The sequence below is a fragment of the Phoca vitulina genome, unplaced genomic scaffold (genome assembly GCF_004348235.1).
Source record: "Phoca vitulina isolate PV1807 unplaced genomic scaffold, GSC_HSeal_1.0 scaffold4, whole genome shotgun sequence".
NCBI classification, from domain to species: domain Eukaryota; kingdom Metazoa; phylum Chordata; class Mammalia; order Carnivora; family Phocidae; genus Phoca; species Phoca vitulina.
Genome location: NW_022589707.1, coordinates 38541941 through 38559412, shown reverse-complemented (window position 1 = coordinate 38559412; position 17472 = coordinate 38541941).

Below are 17472 nucleotides of genomic sequence, written 5' to 3'. Positions count from 1 at the left end.
CAAAAAAGCAGGACAGAGGGCAGGCTGTTCTAGATTAAAAGAAACCTAAGAGACATAATAACTACATGCAATGGCTTGTCCTTGTTTCTGGTTCAATAAACCAGATATAAAAGATATTTTGGGGACAATTAAATCTGAATACGAACTAGGGCATGAGATGATATTAAATAACTGCTTTTTTATTAGGTATGATAATAGTATTGTGCCGATGTAGAAAAATGTCTCTATTTTTAGATATACATATTAACATATTTTGGGGTAAAATTTTTGATATCTATATTTATTTTAAAATAATTTAGAAAAATTAAAATATGGAAAGTGTTCAGTGCTCGATTGATGTGTATATGGGTGTTCACTTTATTATTCTATCCTATATATTTCAACATTTTCATGTTAAAAAGTCAAAGAAATATGGTGATGTGTGTAAAGCACTTGGCATACAGTGAACACTCAATAAGCAATAACACTGTTGTCATGTAATCGGAAAATAGGATGGTTCATACCCTCTCCCATCCCCCAAACATCAAGGTAGAACTTGAAATACGTACTTGGTTACTTCAGTGAGCAAGTTGCTCTTGTTGGCAAGATAGTACTCTACTGCATCATGAATTCTCAAGGCCTCTGCTTTGGAGCATTCCCACTTAAAACGTCCTTCTGCATTTTAAATTGTTTTTAGACATTCTAAATGTATTTATTATTTAATTACTTTGCCTTTTTTTCTCTTCCTATCTTTCTCACTAATTGCTTAATTTTATGGTTACTGATTTTTCTTAACACCATTTTACAAAAATTTTCTGAAGCACTTATGTTTCCTCAAACACTGAAAATCTTTTTTTACGCCCATTAAGCATTTTATTTAGCTTCCCCATGTGGATTGCTGTGTACTGACCCCTGTTGGCTAAGTTAGTAGATAGCAAGGGTTTTTGTTCCAAATTTAATCAAAGCTTGGTTAGTAGTTAACATTCACTGAGCACTTATCAAATGCCAGGCTCCAATCTAAACTCATATATATTAACTCATTTAATCCTGAAAATAGCCCTATTGAGACAGTACTAATATTATTCTCATTTTACAGTTGAAGAAACTGAGGTCAGCAGGTTAACTCACTTGCCCCAGGTTGTAGCTAGCAATGACAGGCACACAATTCAACAGCCAAGCCCTCTGATTCTAGAGTCATTACTGGGTACTGACTCCCAGATTTCTCAAACTGTAAAACCTGGTGGTCTCAGAGCTGGTGTCAGATGGAATGGGAAGAGGAGGCAGGGTGACTGAGAAGAAAGCAGACCCCACCTAACAAGAGAACGGAGCTAGAGAAACCCAAGCCCTGAGCTTTGAGGTGCCTGGCTCCAGCTGTTACCAGACCCAGATGAAATTCTCATGTTGTTTTTCATGAGATAGTCTCATAAGCCTTATATTCGAAACCACACTGATAATGAAATGAAAGATTCTATTAAATGCACATAGATTATGTGAAATGTGGCATATTTAATCCCACAACAATATTTTAGATTGTGTCTTGAAGACTTCTAGCTCCTAAAGTATTTTGTTCTGCTTGTATTATTTTATTTTATTTTTAAAAGATTTTATTTATTTATTTGACAGAGAGAGACAGCAAGAGAGGGAACACAAGCAGGGGGAGTGGGAGAGGGAGAAGCAGGCTTCCCGCTGAGCAGGGAGCCCAACTCGGGGCGCGATCCCAGGACCCTGGGATCATGACCTGAGCAGAAGGCAGACGCTTAATGACTGAGCCACCCAGGCGCCCCTGCCTGTATTATTTTAAATAAATATATATTAGTGACCTAAAGTATAGAGAAATCATTAATTATATGTGGTCCCAGGTTACACAGGCAGTATGAAATAAATATGAACTTCCAACAACTGCAAGGATGAGGAATAAGCAGTTATGGAGAAGGAATTGTGTTTGCTGCCTCAAGCCCAAAATGAGTTACCTTTGACTCATCTCTTTCTTTCAAACCCTGTGTCCAATCAGGAAGATCTGCTGCCATCAGCCGTCCTCTGCGTTCTCACACTCACTACCTTCTCCCTGATGGCATCAGCCCACACCTGAATTATTCAACAGCTTCCTAGCTGTTTTCCCCGACTCTGCTTTTCTCTGGAGGTGGGGTAAGGGTGGGGGATCACATGAGGACAGCACGGAAGAGGTTTGGGGAATAGTAAGTAGTTCAATTTCAGTGGAGTAATAGGTTCATATTAGGGAATGGGAGACAAGTCTGTAAGGAGACTAGCATGATTTATGGGAGGGTCTTGAACTTCGCACTAAAAAGCTCAGACTATGTGGTGGTCAAAGGGGAGACATTTTTGACCTTTGAACAGAAAAGGGCCCTCTTGCACCTTTAGAAACATTCTTGTGGCTGTGTGTAGGATGGCCTGGGAAGAAGAAGGATGGGGAGATGGTTGAGTGCTGGACACTAGCTCCTTGCAATAGGCAAGGTCCTAAAAGTCAGAGCTAAGGCAGTAGTTACAGAATGGAATTGAAGGGATGGAAAGTGGGAGGAGGGGCAGAGGGGAAGAGAGGGAGAGAGAAGCTTTTTTTTTTAAGATTTTATTGACAGAGAGAGAGAGAGATCACAAGTTGGCAGACAGAAAAGCAGAGGGAGAAGGAGAAGCAGGCTCCCTGATGCGGGGCTCGATCCTAGGACCCTGGAATCATGACCTGAGTCGAAGGCAGACGCTTAACTGACTGAGCCACCCAGGCGCCCTGAGAGAGAAAGAGAGAGAGGATCGTAAGCAGGCTCCCTGCTCAGTGTGAATCCCCATGCAGGGCTCGATCTAATGACCCTGAAATCATGTCCAAAACCAAGAGTCGGACGCTTAACTGACTGAGCCACCCAGGCACCCGAAACATATTTTTTTCTTTTTTTAAAAAGATTTTATTTATTTATTTGAGAGAGCGAGTGAGCACATGTGTGAGTGAGGGGAAGGGGCAGAGGGAGAGGGAGAAGCAGACTCCCCGCTGAGCAGGGAGCCTGAAATGGCCCAATCCCAGGACCCTGGGATCCCCAGATCATGACCCGAGGTGAAGGCAGACATTTAACCGACTGAGCCACGCAGGTGCCCGCAAAGACGTATTCTTTTAATCTGCTTTTATTGTATCACTCCTTTGTGCAGAAACCTTGTGAGGCTGGCTGTCTATTACTTTATCAAGTTCAAGCTCTTGTGAAAGCTTTTTCTTATCTGATTCCATTCTATTTGGCTAGTCTGATTTCCCGCTGATGGTAAGCCCTTTGGAGGCAGGGACTACACCTCATCTTTCTGTACACCTACAGCGCTTACCACAGCATAGATGAATAATAAATATTTGCTGATCAATCAAATCAGAGTCAAAATCTCCCCAGCCCTTCACAGAGATGCCCAAACCTTTTTTTCTTTATGATTTTTTTTTCCAGCTTTCCTTGACTTACTGAGAGGCATTTGTCCTTTAGCTCTGATTTAAGATTTAAAAATTCATACTAATGCTTTAACATACAGGATTCTGCATACATTTTATTAGCCATAGTGGTATTTATATCTCCTCCCAGCTCATGGCCACATGACTGGGAAGCATGCCAGAAGATATTAAATCAGAAGTGTTCTGGGGGAAAAAAAAAAGTAAAATTCTGGTAGGCAGTAATTTCTCAGGATGTTTGACAGATAATCCGTATTCTTGTTTTGAGATTAACCCTAGGAAGTGGTTCCAATACAGTTTTTTAGTGCTTAGTGCTTAGTAAAAAAAGAGTGCTTATCTTTATATTGATATGTATTTTTATCTATAACCATACACTTTGGAAAGGCATGCACCAAACTGCTAACAGTGCTTACCTATGGGAAGGGAAACGGAACTGGAGGGGTGCGGAATAGGGGAGCAGTTTGGACAAAAAGCTTTCATTTTCTTCATTCTGTATTCTTTGGTATTTTTTCCATGTTTGAGCATGCATTCCTGTATTACTTTTATTATTTAAAAATACATATGTTATTAAATTCATATCCTATGGAATTTAAAGTCAATATCTGGAGATCTAATGTCAGGAGGGTAAAAAGAGGGTGATGACTAAATAAACTGTCCAAAATAAAAGCAGATCCAGCAAACACATTCCCAGGTGACTCACCTCTCAACACGTCAGATAATTAGGCCAGAGCAGGTCAACCTTGCTCTGTGGAAGGGTACAACCCTGTTCTGAGAGGCCTGCAGCGGCAGAATCTCCATGTGTCTATCCGGTTAGTCCCTCTTTGCCCTGCGAGATGCCAGTGGATACAAGACCCAGACTATTTTCCCAGTCTGGTTTAGGGGAAGACCACACATATATTCTAGGACAATGACCTGCTAGATCCTACTGCCAACCTTAAGTCCCTTCCAGGAAGTTCTGGAAATAATAGCAATTCAGCCATCTCCATGTCATTTACCATAGCTACATTAGATCAAGATGTACCAATCCCAAGATCTACTACCATTACTGTTAAAGTCTGACAAACTGTATCATAATTAATATATTCATCTCTTCTGTTTATATGCCCATATTATTTGTGACACCTTAAGTTTAACTGAAATTAAAATGTAAAGGAAGACTATTGCTGCGTATTTCTACTGCCAATAATAGCTGTAATATAAGCAATAACACTTTAGAATGTAGATTTACTTAAGTGAGAATCCCAATGTTTCCCTTGGTGATAGACCTCATTCTTTTCTTCCTGGAAATTTAAACTCAGTAAATTCTTAATATCATGTATAATAATTAGATGAGAGCCAAGGTTTTCTCCACGTCCCCATAGGAAGAATGGCTTTGGAATGAGGCCTAGTTTAAGCATTTGGAAACATTTATGGAAAGTGAGAACTATGCTTGAATTCTCTGCTTAATTAATATGCTTGGATTTCATGTTTTCAGTCTATTCAACAATATTTAATCAACAATTAACACTTCTCAGAGACATACACTCAAATGAAGCATTTTACTTGACTATTAAAACAATTCTGGATGTTTGGAAATCTTTCCAGAATAGCTGACCTAGTGCTGGTGTCAACCTTTTTTCTTCTTCATTATTTTCTGCTTTCACATGAATACAACACATCCCAATAATAGAGCTCCCAAAAGGCATCTCTACTTATTGTCTTTGTTAAATGCTTATTGGATGAGAAGACAACAGAAACTCTAGATAGCTGAGTAACAGAAACTCAGATGGCTCACTGAAAATGACAGTTGTTCATGGGAGAAATAGGTGTGTTTTGTGTGGAGAAGAAACTTGCTTCAGCAAGTTATCCTCTAAGCTTCCTGAGGGTAGTGCATTTTATATGCATCTTTTTTAGAGGCATTAAAAACTGTCTCAAGCTAGCTGAATCATATGAATTTTATTAGAATCCATATGCTTTAGAATTTTATTTCCATGATCCAACAATTCCACTCTTAGGTATATAACTAAACAAATTGAAAACAGGGACTCAACAGATACTTGCGCACAGATATTCATAGCAGCTCTACTCACGACAGCCCAAAGGTGGAAATAACCCTAAGTCCATCAGCTGATGAATAGATAAATAAAAGGTGGTATATCCATACAATGGAATATTATTCAGCCATAAAAAGGAATGAAGTACTGATACATGCTACACCATGGATGAATCTAAAAAAAACCATTATGGTAACCGAGAGAAGCCAGACATAAAAGGTCACAAATTATATGACTCCATTTATGTGAAATATCCAGAATTGGTAAACCCCTAGAAACAGAAAGTTGATTGGTGGTTCCCAAGAGCTGGGGGGGAAGAGGGGTAACTACTTAATGGGTATAGGGTTTTATTTTGGGGTGATGAAAATGGAACTGGAAAGAGTTGGTGGTTGCACAACATTATGAATGTACTACATGACACCAGGTTGTTCACTTTGAGATGGTTAATATTAGATTATGTGAATTTCATCTTAATAAAAAAAAAAAAAAAGGAAAAGTCAAAAACCCCATTTACTTTCCAGGGTTTCTCATCAGTGCTGTGAGAAGTGACAGTAGAATGTTGGTGGATCAAGGAGTAGGGGTGGGGGACAAAAAAAAAAAAAAATGTTGATGGATAACTTGGACATCAAGTTCCTCTGATATGAGGTGAGGGTGAGGAGTTTAACAGATTTGACATGTCTCCCAGACAGGTCACTCCTGTTCCCATATGCACTCACTGAAGGAATGTGATGCCCTTACTATTTTCAAGGGGTGATGGCAGAAACTTTGCCTGCAGTAGGTGCTTGCTGGATATTGTGGGAAGGGAAAATCAATCATTACTAATATGCTGCTCCTTCCCTGGAGTCTCCTTATAGTGTCCGGTGCTCCATTAACAATAGGGAGGTGTTCAAGAATAACAATTATACTTGAACAGCAATAGTTCCCAAAGTATGATGCTTGGGACACTGGCCCCACTAGATGGTCCTCCATCCAAAAACAGCTCTGTAGTCAAATGAGCTGGAAAACAGAATACTCTGTATTTCTGCTTAGAGATTCATGATGTCTATTACCACATGAAGGAATCTGAGAATACCTGTAGTGAAGAAACCTGGTGACATGTTTGTCCATACTTCTTTAGTCACAGAACCCCTTGGCTGTGGAAAGCATATTACTCAGAGTGTGGAAAATGCTGCTCTGTGTTGATAGGCTGACCTTGATTTGTTTAGGATGACTATTAAGTTTTTGAAGAATCATATTAAATAAAACCCTAAATTATCCAGAAAATTGAAGACAAGCAATAATGGTGTGTGAGCTAGAAAGGGAAGATTCTAAATCTTCGTACTGTTCTGGTTTGCTACTGCCTGGTTTGGTGCGTGACAGATAACCTCTTATCACGGATTGACTCATGGAAATGGTGTATGGCTTGGCTGGCTAAATACCTGATAACCAGAAACTGAAGATAACTGATAATTTGAAGCTGCAGAGTCATGTATAAAAATACCCATCAACCGCCAACTTCTATTAAATGCAATAATGGTTGTAAGCTGGTGAAAATAAGAATTTGATTGCAAGGCTGAAAGCAAAAGTGATAGTTTCCAAAATTCTCAAACTGGAAAAACATTAGGCTCCTTGGCTCTTTCTATTTCCCACCCTTCTTATTTTGTCCCTTCTTAGTTCCTTTAAGATTGTCAAAGAAGTTTACAGGCTTAATAAAACAGGTTAGACAACTTCATGGAAATGTACCTAATTACCATTGATAATAATGGCAGGTCTTGTTAGGCCAGTAGCTTCTTGAAACAAAATGCTTGAGCTTACTCATTAAAACATTTTAGTAAATGTCAGAACTGATTCATGTTTCCTGTTGCAAATAGGAGTTCTTTCTAAATTCCCATTTGGAGAAAAGCGTTGGCTTAGCAAATTCTACTCCCTGGTGTAATATGATTTTCCAAGCTGCCATGCAATTAAGAATTTCTTCAACATATAAAATCACTAATGAATTGATAATGACAAATCAGATTTACTGCATCTGGCTCCTTCAAGTCCTTCTGCCAATCTGGTTTAGCGTGTACAATATCTGATGTTCTCCAAAGGGAGCAAATGACAGTAAACACCGATGTGGCGCGGAACAGGGGTGCTTCCTGGGTTTTCAGTCAGGTGTCAGAGAGGAAGGTTTGGAAGTAACAGGGAGACCATTTTTAAGAAGAATATCTCCCATCTGGCTTAGAAATGAGAATATTTATCAGGAAGAAACTTAAAATACATCCTTTTTTTCCTTGAATTAATTTCATTCACTCTGTCAAAATTAATCTCTTTTATAGAATTGTTTTGAATCTTACTTTGCCAAGCTATCACTGCCTAGGGAACAAAAGCAAAAATAAAGTCAAAAGACTAAAACCCACAAGATATTGGTTAATATTTACATTAGCAAAGTAGGACTGGGCTGTAGTGAAATAAACCTGCTAAAAATAAGCCCTGTGTATAGTTTCAGTCTGCCTGCAAAGACTTTTCCTACCTTCCTGGAAAACTCTTATTTGTTCTTTAAGATCAAACTAATGTTGTTTCCTATATCAAGCCATCCTTAACTTCTAGCTAGATTCAGTCTTCAATGTTTATAACACTTGATTGATTCCTTTACCCTTGCACTAAAACCATTTTATTTTAATCATTTGTTGACATGCTTTCTTCCCCTACTAGACTAGATGCCCACAGAGGGCGAGAATCATTACTCATTCAGCACATATTTATAGAGTGCTTAGTATGGGCCAGCAGGCCATTTTCCTCCTCCTTAAAACTGCAACATTCATCTTTTTATTCCCAACACTTAGTACATGACTGTCCCATTATTGAGTAGGCATGCAGCAATGAGTTGCTAAATAATTGAGTAACTGAGTGAGTGAAAGGATGAATGAATGAATGAATGAATGGACTCGATTGTATAAGGTAGAAAAGGCACCAGTTTTGCAGGAAGTTTTAGCTTCCCAATTTGCAAACAGAATCAGTGCAGAGAGAAGTTAAGCTCCCAAGGAGAGCAGGACCTATCATTCCGCAAGGAGACCAATGACTCAATTCCTAGGGGATCTTAGAGGTTTAAAGATACCAGGGCTATAAAGTGGTATAACTTTAGAAGGGCGCAGTCCTAGCCTGGTGTCTTCTATGTGCTGGATCTGTTCTGAGATAAGATTGAAGGCTGGCTAAATCAGGAGAATTCCCAGGGCTCCCCTGCTAATAACTAGGGTTGAGAGAAAGAGAGAGGTGGGTGGGGGCACTGGATTGAGGAGGAAAGAATAATGCAAATGAGACATTTAAAAGACTGTGGGTTTCCCCCATACTGCAATATTCTTGTTGCAGAAAACATAACGCTTGTTGATTTTACTCTTACAATACTTCCTCTGATACTCTCTCTCTCTCTTCATAAATAATGTGCTAGGCCCTACATAGCTGCTGCAAATCATTTTTGACAGCAGGGAGTATTTTTCCAAGATGAGCCTGAGCCATTCTGAGCCTTGAATTTGCTCGTCAGCAGTTTGCCCACACCATAGTCTCTGGGGCTGGCCCAGACAGGCTACAATGCCTCTGAATTTCACACTTGAGATGAAGGGTTATTACGTGGAGTCTGATCTAGTTCCAGTAGCAAGTGTAATTTCTGTGGTTGGGTGTGGCATAAAGAAAGACAAGCCCAAAAGAAAACCATCAATCTTATGTGCATTCCTCGTTGATTTCCTTTCCTGTTTTCTGCATGGCTTTCAACCTCCCACCAGTGTTGTCAAGCGACTATATGCTCAGCAAGTAGCATCCCTCATATTTTAATTTACAGAGAAAAGAGAGACTGTCGGGCATCTACTTTCTTTCCTTTTCCATATCATGCATGTCTTCACCTGTCATTCTTCAATTTCCTTCTGACTCAGAGAAAGTAGTGGTAACAAATTGCTGTGTAACAATCCTAAAGTTTAGAACTTAAAAGAACAAACATTCATTACCTCACAGTTTTCATGAGTCAGGAATTTAGAAGCAGCTCAGCTGGGATGGTCTGGCTTAGGTCTTTCATATAGTCAAAATATCAGCTGGGGCTGCATTCATCTGAAAGCTTGACCGGAGCCGGAGGACCAACTTCCCAGGTGAAAATTTCATGTGGCTGTTAGCAGGAAACCTCACTCCCCGGCCACATGAGCCTTTCCACAGGGTTGCTTGCTTGCATGTTTTCATGAAATATCACCTGGCTTCCCCTAGACTGAATGATCTAAGAGAATGAGCATGGGAAACATGGCAATGCCTTTTATAACTTCCTTTCCAAAGTTGCACATTATCACCTCCACCTCATTCTATTAGAGTCACTAAGTACCACCTACACTCAAGAGGAGGGGAATTAGCCTCTATATTTTGAAGGCAGGGGTATCAAAGAATTTGTGGCCATCTTTTAGAACCACCACAGAGGGATCCCTCTTCCTTTTCAGGGTAATTCATCCACCTATAAGCTTGATTCTATCATTTCCCATCTGGACTTGACTAATCAGTTATGCTCTCTCTTAATCTCTTAATAGTAGATCCCATTTATGGAGCATTTGATATATCCTGGCTACTGTGCTAAGGACTGTATGTGGATAATCTCACTTAGTACATACAACCACATGAGGTAGGGGAATGATTACTCCACTTTTACACATGAGAAGACCCCAGCTCAGAATGCTTAAGTGAGATGCCCAATGTCAGAGAGCTAGTAAGTAGAGAAGTCACTACTTAAATCCAGCCCAGACTGACTCCATAGCTGTGCTTCCTTCCACTAATTTATTCTACACTGCCTTGCATGGATCTTTAATTTCTACCTCTCCATCAGCTTCTTCGCCTTCACTTTCAAACGGCCTCTATTCCTCCTCATACAAACATTACCTTCCTTTAAACTCTACCTCATCTCCAGTTTCATCACATCTTCCCATCACAAATTTCTCAAAATAGCAGTCAGCATGCTGTCCCTACTTCCACATCTCCCTTTTGCTCAGCTCACAGCCATCAGTTCTACACTTACCAATTTCACAAAAGGGATTTCTCTAAGTAAGGCAAGCAATGCCTTCCTAATTTCCAAATCCAGTGCTTTCTTTTCAGCTCACATTCTGCTGTGTTTAATAAATTCTAACACACATAATTTTCACATTTCTGAGGGCAGGATGTCTTAAAATCAATGGTACTTTGTATTTGTGTTTGGAAAATTCAATTTCTTCACCCTTCTTTGTATTTCATACCATGCCCATTCCCCTCTCCCGGAAACTCTCTGTTCCTGTGCCACTGACATCCCTGTGAACAGGCTTCCCTCCTCCCCCTCTGATAGCTCTACGCAGTCTTCTTCATTGACTCCTCTTCCTCAGACAAACCCTTAGATGACAGTATAGATAATCTGGTGGTGATTCACTCTTTTTCCTCCTGCACTGTGGGTAATCTACTTTAACATATCTCCCATACCACTTTCATGTTAATAACTCCTAATTTCTTCTCCAGCCTCATCTTCCCTTTTAATTAATTACTTATTTCCTGTACGTCTTACAAGTACCACAAACTCTGCATGTGCTGATCCTTAACCCCCTTCCAGACTATCTGTCCTGCTTTTATTGCCTATCTTGGATGTTGACATCATCCTGTCAAAGAATATCTCACAGACATGTAGTTTAAAGCACAGCTGACATTTATCATATGGGGAGATCTAGTCATATATAAATTGTCACCAAAGAGGCAAAACAGGAACCCTGAATCGGTGGAACAATGGGAAAGCTTTTTGTTTTGTTTTGAACTTAAGCATGCTAATTGGCTGAAACTACCGAGGGGATAATTTGCACCCAAGCAGACTGCATTATTACCAGGATAGACAATTTTAGTTATTTGTGATCCCCCCCTGCCCCGAAATCCTGTGATTTCAGCTGCGGAATAGGTAGGGAGTATATTCATTTTTGGTATTGGCTGCTGATGTCCTTCCTTTGGTATCTATACCATAGTTAAGCTATGACTGTCCCATTTCTCTCATTATAATTACTTACTCCCTTCTTGTGGTCAAACTCAGACCAGGACCATGGCTGACTGTGAAGACTTTAGTGTCTTCCTGATGCAGTATCACCCACTGGATGTTGCATTGACATAATAGCTCAGAGTAGTATTTAAGTAACTGGATATCAGACAATGGAGGAGCTCACAATGTATGAGAACAATCACAAATAAAATTAAAAAACATTTGAAACCCAGTTTGTATCCAAGTTTCCCAGTTGGCTTAGACCAAACCAGGCAAATAAGTCTCTTGTCTTATATTATTATTATTATTATTATTGTTATTATTATCCCTCATATTCCTTGCATTCCTTTGAGGCTTATGTAGATTTCAGTAACAGCAGCTAGTGGTTAGAGGCCAACGGTTCAGTTAAGATATATTGATATGTTAGGGGGTCTTATTAGAGGAGTCTAAAGCCATTGGCAAATCCATCCATTATTAACATTGGCAGCCATTGCAATTGTTTGAGATAGGTTAATTAGGGAGTTCAAAGAGTTTATGGCAAAGAAGATAGCTGAGGGAAAAGCAAACAGGATTATGGCAGTCATTTTATAATCTCATCCTTTGACCCACACAAAGGAAAGCATATAAGTAATAAAGGAGGAAACAAATAACAAAATATAAGTCCTAACCACAGATCTTAATCTGGAAACCTTAGGTAGAAACTGTCTACACCTTATATCATCATTTTGATTCATAAATCTTGGAGTAGCTATCTATTTCCAGAGCTGCGTGCTTCTAAAAGCTTTTTACTAAGCCTCAGAGTTATATATCTCCAGTGGGATTGGATGTCCAGGCTGTAGAATCTGTACAGTGGGAATCATTAATCCTTAGAGTTTAAGAGTAATTGGCGGCTCAAAGTCCATGATATGACCTCTCCAAGGCTGATGTCTTGGCGTCTTGGCGTCCTTCTCAATATACCCAGTTTCCTGGTTTTATATCATGTAGGAATGCGTTTGATGTTGTCATTTTCAAAGTGCAGCTTGCACCTTGTGATTGAGTACATGGTATTAGTTTTGACAATAGCTGACAAGTTTGGATTGTTTAACAAGGCAAAATCTGTTGGAGGAGTCAATCTGAGCCTCAATCTTATTCTTTTTTTCTTTGTGAGTAAACTATGCCTGACGTGGGGCTTGAACTCATAACCCTGTGATCAAGAGTCACATGCTCTACCGACAGAGCCAGGCGCCCCCCCTTATGGGTCTTCTTATATGAATTTCCTATGGTGAGAGTTTGAGCTTTTTGTAGTGTACATCGCATTATGATTATTCATCAATAATCATCACATCTGATTATTTTTTTTAATAAAGATTTTATTTATTTGACAGAGAGATCGAGAGCACAAGTAGGCAGAGCGGCAGGCAGAGGGAGAGGGAGAAGCAGGCTCTCCACTGAGCAGGGAGCCCCATGAGGGGCTCGATTCCAGGACCCTGGGATCATGACCTGAGCTGAAGGCAGACGCTTAACCGACTGAGCCATCCAGTCGCCCCGTATCTGATTATTTTCTTGATCTTTAAGGTCAAGAAAGGTTAAGCTCTTCTAGAAATTTCAACAGTTTTGATTTTAAAATATCATTTGTTAGTTTTACCTTTCTAGAACTTTGGGGATAAAAGGGACAATAAAGTTTCTGTTTTATTTGAAGATTCTACATAGATCCTTAAGTATAGAAATTGTAAGCTCCTCCTTTCAGGTAGAAAAAAACAAAATCCCGTTTGTTTTTTAAAATCAATTAAAGTATTATCCTTTTAGCAGAATAAAGCATTTGTCCCAATAAGAAAAAGTGCAAGAAAAGTCTATTACTGAAACATATTTAAAATTTTATCACTTGGGCAATAGAATGAATCCACTTGTAGGATGCCTGGGAGGCTTAGTTGGCTAAGTGTCTGCCTTTGGCTCAGGTCATGATCCCAGGGTTCTAGGATCGAGCCCCACGTCGGGCTCCCTGTGGAAACCTGCTTCTCCCTCTCCCTCTGCAGCCCCCCACTGCTTATTCTCTCTCTCTCTCTCAAACAAATAAATAAAATCTTAAAAAAGAAAAAAAGAATGAATCTACTTGTAAATGTTTAAGTGAATCTTTAGGCGGGATTCTGAACTTTGCCCTTTCTTTACAGTTTTTCCTGGATTTTGATATAGACAAAGGGAGTTTCAGTCACCTATTGGGCCTCAGGTAAAATTTCCCCAACTGTATTTTTGCATTTTAGATGGAATCCATCCTTGGCCTCACAGATGCTTCCCTGTAACTGATGTAATAAAGGTTTGCAGGTGTACTTGGGAGCCACCAGGTGGCCATCACGGGAAGTCCCAAACCCAAAGCTCTGCATGAGAGTTTTGATATAGTTATGATCTTTTTTCCTTCTGTAGAGGCAGATCATTGTATTCAAATAAATCCTTCTGGATTGATGAAATCATATTAAGTAGCGCTCCCTATAATAACAATCGTGGGAAAATCAGTAAGGGCTGTTTGTTTTGCACGGTAGATGGCTAGGGCATTTACTTTAGCTTCAAAAGTATTATTAGTATGTATTTGTAGTAGTATTTAAGCAGTACTTTTAATAGTATCTTAAAAATATTTTTTCAGGTGTTGTCTTGTCTCTAGTTAGTTATTAATTCATTTTCCATCTTTGATTCAAGGAAGTTAGAAGACCCATTTGCTTTCAAAACATGCCGAGATCTTGAACGATCCAAAGGCATATCTACTATCAGGGTATTTTGAATTCTTAAATCTTTAAAGGGATGGCATGTTCTTGTTAAGAGGCAGAGAGTTCTGAAGTTACGATTTATGCAGCACAGAACGTACTTTGATCATTTTTAAAATCAGAACCATGAAAAAATAATACATCAGCATTGGCCAAGGTAATATCAGTCAAGAGGGGGAATGCTAAGAGTCTGAAGAGCAGTTCAGTAGTCATGGGATTCACTTTTATTAAGAGGGGGAGTTATTAGATGGGTTTCCTTAGATTGGATTACTGAGGTTGGAGTGGTACTTGGCAATTACATGAGAAGTGGACAATGGAAAAATGTCACAGGCAAAATGCAGATAACTAAAAAAAAAAAAATGCAGGTAACTGTTGTGCATTGTTTTGAAGCAATTAGGTTTGAAGGACAAATTTGATGAGGGCAGTGGGTGAGAAGCAGAGCTAGAATAATTCCTGCTGAGGTTTAACTATCTTAGCTACAGCAAGAAACAAGGTACAGAAACCCATCCAAAGTAGGCCATAGGCTTGCGATGTGTTTTTAGCTTTTGCATAGCATTTGCCTTTTCTGTACAAACAATGCAAATGATTTAGCATGGTCAGGTTGCCTAAAGTCAGGAGTTGCTATAGTGTCTGCTCAGGAAAGGAAAAGGCCTATTTAACATCTGGTTCCCAAGGGAGGGGTTCTGGAACATGTGTTTTAGGTAGCTCTTATGGTGATTCCGCTAAGAGAAATATGGAAAAGCCAAACATGTCTAATTATCTTTAGTATCTCTCCTTGAAAAGGTAAAGAGACAAAAAATGGTGCTGCTCAGTAGTCACCTGAAGAGTGTCAAGATTGCAGAGGGTATCTTAACAGCTTTACCATCTTGAATTAGAGCTCGAATATGGGAAATAAAAGAGTTATTAGATGAGATATGAACATACTTAAAGATAAGAGCACAAATAATAGGTACCTAAAAATAGGAAAGTTATAACAATCTCTGTCAGATGGACAATTTATATTAAAAACAGGAAAAAGCAACGATAATGCCTAAGAATCCTAACTTTCTCAGAAGTAAAGAATTTTTATTTAAAAATGATCCTGAAGCATGGCAAAAGCAAAATAAAGGATATTCAAAGATCATCTTTTTCTGAACTATTTTTTATCATTCACAAACTTTGTTTATTAATTCACATGACTTTAAATATATATGTTTAGACATACACATATAGTTAAGTGATAAATTTATAGCTTTAGAAGATAAAACATACACCACATTGAATTTACCATCATAATAAAACTACAGCAATTTCCTTGAAAACTCAATGAAACATACCCATCACCTTACATATTTATATCTCTTTGCAAATAATATTTAGGTACTCATTTTATGACAGCTTTTAACCAAAGAATCTAACTTCTGTTCCCTCTCAGGTGCAGAGAAAACTGGGAGGGAAATAACTGGGCACACTCTACCATACTCAAGTACCTTAGCAGACCAGTGCTCTACGAGGACACCTGGTTGTGTACTGTAAACACACGTTCGCCATTCATTCATTCTGCAAGTCCTTAGTGTGGCAAATGGTATCATGCATGCTAATATGACCTGAAGGCATAGGTATATCACTTATTAATCTACTAACTGATGGTCACTCTCTAAAGAATAAAAGTAGGAAGCACCAGCAGATATATTAAAACTATGCTTGCTTGTTTTTATATTCCTTACTTTTTGAAATTTTGATCTGCTAAGAAATTGGGCATCCAAAGATGGTTAGTTATTAATTGATTCAATTAGCCCAGGGTCTCAAAGTCAATTTAGGATCTTGGTATTATGATTTAAGTTGAGGCTGTAGAATAATACAATCACCGTTGCTATCAAATATTGTCAGAGAGGTGATATTATGAATTTTATGTGGAAGTGGAGTAATTCATTCTAAGTAGGTTTTAACATTGTTTAAAATTCTTAAAAACAAATCTTTAAAAAAGATCTAATTATAACTCAGTGTAGTTGGGCATATGCATTTCTTAACGTTTTTATATTGTCAGATAATTAGTAACGTAAGCTTATCGGAAGAGCAAGACTAGTACATGATTTAGGAAATTCAGATTAGTAAGACTTTCCACAAATAAATAAATCCAGGTCTTGCAAAAGCTAGAATATTAGCTACCATTATTTTTTTTTCCTTGTTAAAAACAGAGAAAACATATTACTGTTTTTAAATCAAAATAGTCAAATCAGTAGACCTATGGCATATGGAATTAAATATTTTTCTTTTCTTGAATTCTCCTATATTTATATGAAAGATTATTAGTTTCTGGTTCTGTGCTCATGGATTGGAAGAACCAATCTTGTTAAAATGTCCATACTACCCAAAGCAATCTACAGACTTAATGTAATCCCCATTAAAATACCAACAGCATTTTTCAGAGAACTAGAACAAATAATTCTAAAATTTGTATGGAACCACAAAAGATCCCAGATTTCAAGTTATACCACATAGCTGTAGTAATCAAAACAGTATGGTACTGTCAAAAGAATAGACACACAGATCAATGGAACAGGATAGAGTCCAGACATAAACCCATGTTTATATGGTTGATTAATTTACGACACAGGAGGCAAGAATATACAATGGGGGAAAAGGCAGTCTCTTGAACAAATGATGGTGGGAAAACTGAACAGCTACATGCAAAAAAATGAAACTGGACCACTTTCTTACACCATACACAAAAATAAACTCAAAATGGATGAAAGACCTAAATCTCAGACCTAAACCATAAAACTCCTACAAGAAAATATAGGCAGTAATTTCTCTGACATTGGCTGTAGAAACATTTTTCTTTTTTTTTTATTTTTTATTTTATTTTATTTTTTAAAGATTTTATTTATTTATTTGAGAGAGAGAATGAGATAGAGAGAGCATGAGAGGGGGGAGGGTCAGAGGGAGAAGCAGACTCCCTGCTGAGCAGGGAGCCCGATGAGGGACTCGATCCCAGGACTCCAGGATCATGACCTGAGCCGAAGGCAGTCGCTTAACCAACAGAGCCACCCAGGTGCCCTTTTTTTTTTTTTTTAAAGATTTTATTTATTTATTTGAAAGAGAGAGAGACAGCGAGAGAGGGAATACAAGCAGGGGGAGTGGGAGAGGGAGAAGCAAGCAGGCTTCCCGCCGAGCAGGGAGCCCGATGTGGGGCTCGATCCCAGGACCCTGGGATCACAACCGGAGATGAAGGCAGATGCTCAATGACTGAGCCACCCAGGCGCCCGAAACATTTTTTTAGATATGTCTCCTCAGGCAAGGGAAACAAAAGCAAAATTAAACTATTAGGACTACACCACAATAACAAGCTTT